This window comes from Bos grunniens, chromosome 2, assembly GCF_055505025.1.
Source record: "Bos grunniens cultivar Pamir isolate PY7600 chromosome 2, Bosgru_T2T1.0, whole genome shotgun sequence".
In the NCBI taxonomy this organism is placed as follows: domain Eukaryota; kingdom Metazoa; phylum Chordata; class Mammalia; order Artiodactyla; family Bovidae; genus Bos; species Bos grunniens.
In genome coordinates this window covers 16541251-16549710 of record NC_141166.1, presented here as the reverse complement: position 1 = coordinate 16549710, position 8460 = coordinate 16541251, and the positions used below count along the sequence as shown (strand labels likewise).

The 8460-nt window shown below is 37.9% G+C and overlaps 1 long non-coding RNA gene across 1 annotated transcript; it reads left to right on the top strand.

Annotated features, from left to right (window-relative positions):
* Positions 1 to 1947: 1947 nt before the first annotated feature.
* On the top strand, positions 1948 to 8145 carry LOC147377649 (uncharacterized). Its single transcript, XR_015140152.1, has 2 exons — positions 1948 to 2097; positions 7603 to 8145. It is a non-coding gene; the product is annotated as an uncharacterized LOC147377649 (long non-coding RNA).
* Positions 8146 to 8460: the final 315 nt, after the last annotated feature.

The window sequence follows — 8460 nt, the reverse complement described above, 5'->3', positions numbered from 1 at the left end:
ATAGCTTACTGTATATTATTTTCTGCAACTTATTTTTTCTTTCAGTAATGATTTTTAGATTTCATCATTTTTAGATTTCATATTCATACACATGGCTTCAGTTTGTTCATCTCTGCTATATAATATTTCATATATGAGAAAAATCAGTAAAATACTTATTCTTTTGCTATAAAAGATATTCATATTGGTTGTAGAAAATACAGAAAATATGAAGAGGGAAATCTTAACCTATAAACTTACCATGCAGAAATAATTAGTATGTTTAAGCAATTTATTTTTGTGTGTGTATCTTTAATTGTCAAAATACAGCTGTAATACAGATTGAATCCAACAGCATATCGAAAGGATTAAACACCATGCCTAAGTGGGGTTTATCCCCAGAATTCCAGGGTGGCGCAACATAAAATCAATATAACATACCCCGTTAATAGAATGAAGAAAAGAAAAGCCCTTGATCACTTTGGTTGCCTCAGAAAAGGCATTTGACGAAATTCAACACCCTTTCATGATAAGCAAACTTAACGAACTAGGAATAGAAGTGAACTTAGTATAATTTAGGGAATTTATGAAAAACACATAACCAACATTATACTCAGTGATGAAAAATTGAAAGCTTTCTTCTTAGATTGGAAACAAGATAAGTATATCTGCTTTCACTGATATCAAACATTGTGTTGGAAGTTTTAGCCAAGCTCTTAGGCTAGAAAAGGAAATAAAAAGGATCCAGATCGGAAGGGAAGAAGTAAAATTATCTCTGTTAGAAGATGACATAATATAGAAAATCCTAAAGAATCCACAGAATAGCTATTAACACCAGTAAGTGAATACAGCACAGTTGTATGCTTCAGAATCAGTATACAAAAATCAGTTGTATTTCCATATACTGTGCACTTAGTCACTCAGTCATGTCCGACTCTTTGCAACCCCATGGACTGTAGCCTGCCAAGCTCCTCTGTCCATGGCAGTTTTCCAGGCAAGAATATCCGAGAGGTTGCCATGCCCTCCTGCAGGGGATCTTTGCAACCCAGGGATCAAACCCAGGTCTCCACATTTCAGGTGGATTCTTTACTATCTCTGCCACCAGGGAAGCCCTTACTAGGTCCTAAGTATATAGAAAGTATTCAGGTAAAGATAAATTCCAAGAATTTTTGAGTTTAAAACTCTCTTGTTAAATTGTTTCATATGCCTAGAGTTTTGATATTTCATAGATAATTTTCCAGTATTTTTATAATTGCTTCGTGCTTTACATTTTCCTAAGCTCTGTGTGTTCCGTTTATCCAGAAGTATCGACTAAACATATTTTTGAATCCCAGACTTCCTGTCTTCCTGTGTCCCCTCTTCATGTTTGAAGGACGCCCACCCACTACTGTTCTTGTCATATTTGACCCTTTTCCACATTGACTGTGGGCGCAAATGTAGGCTAATGACCAAGTGATTGGGGTATTGTTTATTCTTTTCAAGCATTCTCTTCTCCTACCTGCTTCTTACTTTGCCCTTCCCCATTTATCCCTGATACCTGTCATTCTATTAAACACTGGTTGGAGTTCCTGATTCACATTGGTCAGCAGCACGAGGCAAAATGATCAATTTTTTTTTCTTTATCCTGTTACTATTGATTCAGACCTTTTGTGACTCCTGCTGATTTCCACCTTTCAGTAATTAAAGGACCCTTTCAAATCAGATTTCTTTTACTGTGTATTCTCTGTTTATTATGATGATGCATACATATCTTGCCTCCTTCTGGGTACATACAGAGCCTAACACAGTGTAAGGCATTGGTTGTTCATGTTTGTTGATCTGAAATGTTAATTTAACATTTTCAGCTAAAATCAGGTTTTGGAACATCTTGGTGTGTTGTGCGGGGATCGTTTCCTGTCGCTAGTAGTCTTTAGATGCCGTTTTATTGATGCAGTGGGAGATGGTGAGGAATAACATGCAGTTTTATCTGTTTCATCCATTTTTTTCTTTCTCTTCTCTCTTTGGCAGAGAAACTTTTCCATGTCTGTAAGTAGTGCTGCTGTCCTGTGGTTGACAGGACGAGGAGGAGGAGGAACAGTGGTGGGTCTCCTCGAGGTCAAAGTTCTTCACAAGGGCGAGGTGAGATTTCACGCGAAAAGAAAGTAATAACGGAACGGTGGAGACAGAGGAGAGGGAAATAAATAAATCACTTTAAAAATATTTTGATATTTGATTTTTAAAAACTGCCCTTTGACATTAACTGCATAATAAATGTCCTGAACATTTGTTTCCAGAACCATTTCTCAGTGTATCTACTCCACAACCCCTGGTTTGGAGTAGAAGAGGGTAATTCAAGCCTAGAGACTTGAGTGTGAATGATTCTAGATGGTCCTAATTCTCTTTGGCAAATATTCGTGATCCATATTCCTCACCCCCAGAGGACCTTATGCTGTGAGAGCCAGAGCTCCCTGAAGTGCCTTGGCTGCTGGAGTGGCACCCAGGGCCCTGCAGGCCTCTGTGACTCGGGTCTCCATATAAGGCCAGGTGCCAGGAGTGTCCCCAGCCAGAGAGAGGCTTTTGTAAAAGTCATCTCCTCAGTACGAGACCTATTTTAGGGTGTAGAAGAAATAAAAAATTATGCAACAATCCTTTATATAATCTGTACTTTTATATTTTATAGATTTGTATCTTTTCTTAGAAGAATAATTGATATTACTTGTTCTTTGATATCTCCTCCTTACTTGGAGTTTGTTGATCTTCTGCTACTTAAGGGCATTCTTAATGTTTGTAATATAAATATTTACTTGGGCTTTTACTTCTAAGTTGGCCTAATCATAGCAGAAGTCTGAACATACCTTGCAATTTTAAGAGGTGCTTTAGGAAGAATTGGGTGTCTGCAAAAAAGAAGTGATTTTGGCTACAGCTTGCACTGTCTAGGTTGGCATGATCATGAGTGTGGAGTATCTACATTCTTTTTTCTTAAAGTTATGCTTTATGAATAGAGTGATGTATACACACTCTTTATAGAGACTGTATTAAATTGTGCATTCCTGTGGAGGGGTTTCATTCAGAATGTGGGAAAGCAGCTGTTGTGAATAATGAAAAGTCCAACTGAAACTCTGCTTGTAGGTCAAGTGCTATTACTGAGTTGTCCATGTTTCCTTCTGAATTTGTCAGTCTCTAGAACGGTGGTTTTTAACCTGGGGAGTTGTTAGAATCATCTATAAAACTCAACAAGAAATAATATCTGCAGCAGAATATACTGGGTGGTGAGATTTAAGCATGTGTATTTCAAAAGGTTCACAGGCCATTTAGATTCCCAAATGCACTTAGTTCAGTTGGTCCAGAAATCGTGTGAAGTCTGTGCTTCTTGGAGGCGTGCTGATGGTGTTTTGAGGACGGCTGTGGCCCGCTCCTTGGATGTTGCCTGTGTTTTCCTGCAGTGGGCTTGCACTGAGAAGAAGCTGTCCTTGGGGAGCTTTTCCTCTAGTGCCTTTCAGGGCATGATGGTGAGAGGTCTTATTAATTAAGAAGTGTGGCCCGTTCCTCAAGTGAGCACCAATGTTGTATGTTGCAAGTACCAACCAATCTCTAAATAGGTGTTAAACAAAAAATTCCAGGTCAAGAAACTGAGGAAGGGTTGGTAAATTTCTTCCTGCCTTCTAGTTTCTTTGAAGCATATATTGTTATCACATAGGATAGAACTCTTACATTCAGAATTTAAATGAGACATATATGAAAGATAGATGCTGTGATAAAAACAGTGACTTAATTAACATTGATATGAATGGATGACATGAAACTACTTAAATGAATGAACTAACTTAGTGAGAAATACTTCTGACACCATTGTCCCAACTCTGATTCTTAATGCTTTCATGAGACCTTTAATCTGTGGTTTTGTTTTCTCGCTTATTGCTTAATTTTGACCTGTTAGTTAAATAAATAGTGATTAGTGTAGCTTTTTTTTTGGCATGAGCAGACCTGACATCGGATGACTGGCCTGGCTCTTTTCAACTTGAGAGAAGTTTGATGTGAAAATTATTGACTTTCATACTTCGGAATATCATGAAACAGTAAAATGTAATAAATGAACAGGGAAATAACATGAATTCATCTTTTTATTTTATCTGGTGAAGATGTTTAAAAATAAAACATCTACACAATTGTTAGTACTGTCTTCACCATTATTAAAGGAAATATATTTTAATCCCCCCAAAGAAGAGGGTGAAATCTCAGAGATTAGGGCAGTCATTTAAATTTAACTTTGTGAAAGATTCTCCATGTTATATTTACTTGCTTCTTGTCACATGGGAACTACTTTTATAGATGATTATGGGCCTTGCACTTTGAAGAGTGTTCCTTACATTTGACAAGTGGAAAGCTCTAGAATCAGGTTTTTTTTTTTTTTTTTTTTTTTTGTGCCCACTTATAAAGCTTTGGGCTCATAAGGAGGACCAGTGCCGATGCTAGTCATAACTGGCAGGAAATATTTTGTGGTTTGCTTATTTTTCTGGCAAATTTTGAACACTGTTTTTCACGATCACATGTTTCCAGAATAAAATACTTTTTCAGGGTGCTTTGTGCTTAGTGGTTTTCTTGAGAAAATTGTTCTCTAAAAGGACAAGGGACTTTTATTCTTTCATCCTAAAAAGATCTTTGTAGAGATCACCACAGTGTTACATAACAGTTTGTATTAGATTGTGTTAAGATAGACCTTAAATAATACATCTGTATTTCCTAAGGACAGAGGTAGAAAACTGGACATGAAGTTCAAGTTAAGTTGATACAACTGGAAGGTAACTTTAGGATTATTATAGTTCAAGTCTAGTCCTCACTTCCATTTTACAAGTGAAGATATTGAATCTTGGACTAGTTAAGAGGGTACTCATTATTCTAAGATTACATACATAAAATTCTATGCATTATTCTTATATTCCATAATGTCATATACAAGTATTATTGTATTTGAAGCCAATTCTTGATAAATAATGCTAAAAAGTAGAAATGCTGTATGGATATTTGAAACAGTTATTTAACTCAGTTGTATTTAGCTTTGGAATGCATTCATACTTTTATTCAAGATTCATCATTTTTTCTTGGGTGGTTTTAACTGTTGGAGAAGTTGAGGTAAGGATAATGGCTAAGATTTTATCTAGGTATAAATACATCCCTCAGTTCACTTCAGTCACTCAGTCGTGTCCAGCTCTTTGCGATCTGTGGACTGCAGCACTCCAGGCCTCCCTGTCTATCATCAACTCCCGGAGTTTACTCAAACTCATGTCCATTGAGTCGGTGATGCCATTCAACCATCTCATCCTCTGTTGTCCCCTTCTCCTCCTGCCTTCAATCTTTCCCAGCATCAGGATCTTTTCCAATGAGTCAGTTCTTCACATCAGGTGGCCAAATTATTGGAGTTTAAGCTTCAGCATCAGTCCTTCCAATGAATATTCAGGACTGATTTCCTTTAGGATGGACTGGTTGGATCTTCTTGCAGTCCAAGGGCATCCCTAGGCACAGTTCTTACCCCCCTCTCCCCAGTTTTCTAACCTATGTGTTGGATGCAAATGGCATACATTAGTTGGGAAATCCTCACACTACACAGAAAATAAAAAGCTGAAAGTGCATACTGCCTTTTGCCCCCAGATGCAGCATTTGAATTTATATCCTTCTTGATCCTAACCATTCAATCATACCATTTATATACATGGAATTTTTTTTTTAGTATGTATTGCTCTTTGGCATGCTTTAGTTATTCAACAGAAAAATTTAGATTTCTTTTAATGACAGTACTTTATCTTTTGTGACTTCCTAGCATTCTACTGAAGGAGAAGGCAATGGCAACCCACTCCAGTACTCTTGCCTGGAAAATCCCATGGATGGAGGAGCCTGGTCTCCTGCAGTCCATGGAGACTGCAGTCCATGGGGTCGCTAAGAGTCGGGCACGACTGATTGACTTCACTTTCACTTTTCACTTTCATTCATTGGAGAAGGAAATGGCAACCCACTCTAGTATTCTTGCCTGGAGAATCCCAGGGACAGAAGAGCCTAGTGGGCTGCCATCTATGGGGCTGCACAGAGTCGGACATGACTGAAGTGACTTAGCAGCATCAGCAGCAGTATTTTACTGAATTGTTTTATCAAAATTTACTTAGCCAGTTCTTTAGTGAATCAGTTCTAATGAGGTGGATGAAACTGGAGCCTATTATACAGAGTGAAGTAAGCCAGAAAGAAAAACCAATACAGTATACTAACACATATATATGGAATTTAGAAAGATGGTAACAATAACCCTGTATGTGAGACAGCAAAAGAGACACAGATGTATAGGACAGTCTTTTGGACTCTGTGGGAGAGGGAGAGGGTGGGATGATTTGGGAGAATGGCACTGAAACATGTATAATATCATATATGAAATGAATCGCCAGTCCAGGTTCAATGCATGATACTGGTTGCTTGGGGCTGGTGCACTGGGATGACCCAGAGGGATGGTACGGGGAGGGAGGAGGGAGGGGGGTTCAGGATGGGGAACACGTGTATACCTGTGGCGGATTCATGTTGATGTATGGCAAAACCAATACAATATTGTAAAGTAATTAACCTCCAATTAAAATAAATAAATTTATATCAAAAAAAATAAAAGCAAAAAAAATTGCAACAAAGATCTCCATATATATATATATATATTTGCATATTTGTGCAAATATTTCTATTAGGATAAATTCTGATTAGAATGTTGAGTCAAATTTTGATAAATCTAATCAGATTGCCTTCAGTAAAGGCCAGTGTACATTTGAGCCACTGGAGCCTCTATAAATTCCTACATCCACACTTTTTTACCAGCTCTGTGGTTTGAATTTAGTGCTGCCTGATATTTTTCTCCAAGATTTGCGCAAATGGGAAAGAGTGACTTTGGTTGCTGTGGAATATTCTTTAAGGAGTTAGTTCACAAAATTGATAGTTTAGAGTTGACCCTATTAAATTATCCTTTCTCTGGAATTAAAGAAATTAACATATGTGCCTGGTTTTTGTACTTTATCTGCTCTCTTCTCAAACTCCTCACATTTTCCATTTTTAAAGAAAATAATCCAATAGAAGGTTTGATTTGTCATAATGGTTTACTGATCTTAGAATTCCACTATTGACTTTTCTGTCAAGGAGCTCAATGTTGACACTGTTTCTTGTTCAGGACTGGAACTGGGACTCTTACACAGTTTTCTAACTTTTTTTTTTAATCCTCCTGTGGTCTAGCTACTTCACTGCCATCATTGCTATTACTGGTCTCACTGGTAAAGATTCAGTGGGCCTTGCTAAATATTTAAATGTAGATATCCTACTTCCCTAGTGGCTCAGACAGTAAAGCGTCTGTCTACAATGCTGGAGACCTGGGTTTGATCCCTGGGTTGGGAAGATCCCCTGGAGAAGGAAATGGCAATCCACTCCAGTACTACTGCCTGGAAAATCCCATGGACAGAGGAGTCTGGTAGGCTACAGTCCGTGGGGTTGCAAAGACTCGGACACGACTGAGCGACTTCACTTCATCCTGCTTTGTATATAGATAGCACTTCAAAGATTAATGTTTGTTTTGAACTTGTGCCAAATGTTGACATCTGACCATCATTTTCTGTGTGTTCTTGTTTTTAGGCAGAGGCAGAGGTGAATGTGGTTTCTACCAAGGAAGCTTTGATGAAGTGGATGTTTGGCCGAGGAGGCAGCAGGGAAATGGACAGGTCACAGAGCTGGGAGGAAAGATAACTGAAGGAGTCACGTCTTGGGATAAAGATTCTTGGTGTAAAAGCATTTCTTCTCTGCTTTCTGCAGAGGAGAAGGCTCTCTGTACAGTTACAAGGTGTCATTTTCCCCCAAAATGCTAATTGAATAAGAATTATATTAGAAATGTTTAAACGATCCTTACTTAAAGGAAGAAACATTCTAGATAAATACATTAATATTTTTGTGCCAGCATGGATATTTAATAGTTAATTAGATGTGCTGTTTGATTAGCACTCAGTGAGACACATTTTCATTTTATTGTTTGTTGCTGTTAATCAAAGCATCTTCTCTATATATTGCTTGTGACTTTATATGAAGTCTTTCAAGCTAAGCAAAGGCAGTTGCACAGATACATATACAAAGATGTCCATGTGATAACATGTATAATATAAAACAATGGGAAATAAGCCAAGCAACTTAATTTCAGTGTGGTTTCTTATATAATGGCATATCTACACAATTGTTATTGTTTGGTCACTAAGTCATGTCTGACTCTTCTGTGACCCAATGAACTGTAGTCCAACCAGGCTCCTTTGTCCATGGAATTTCCCAGCAAAAATACTGGAGTGGGTTGCCATTTCCTCTTCCAGGGGATCTTCCCAACCTGGGAATCAAACCTGCATCTCCTGCGTTGGCAGGTGGATTCTTTACCTCTGAGCCACCAGGGAAGCCCTGTCTACACAGTAGAATACTATATGTACCATATAACCATAAAAGTTAGGATGAGTT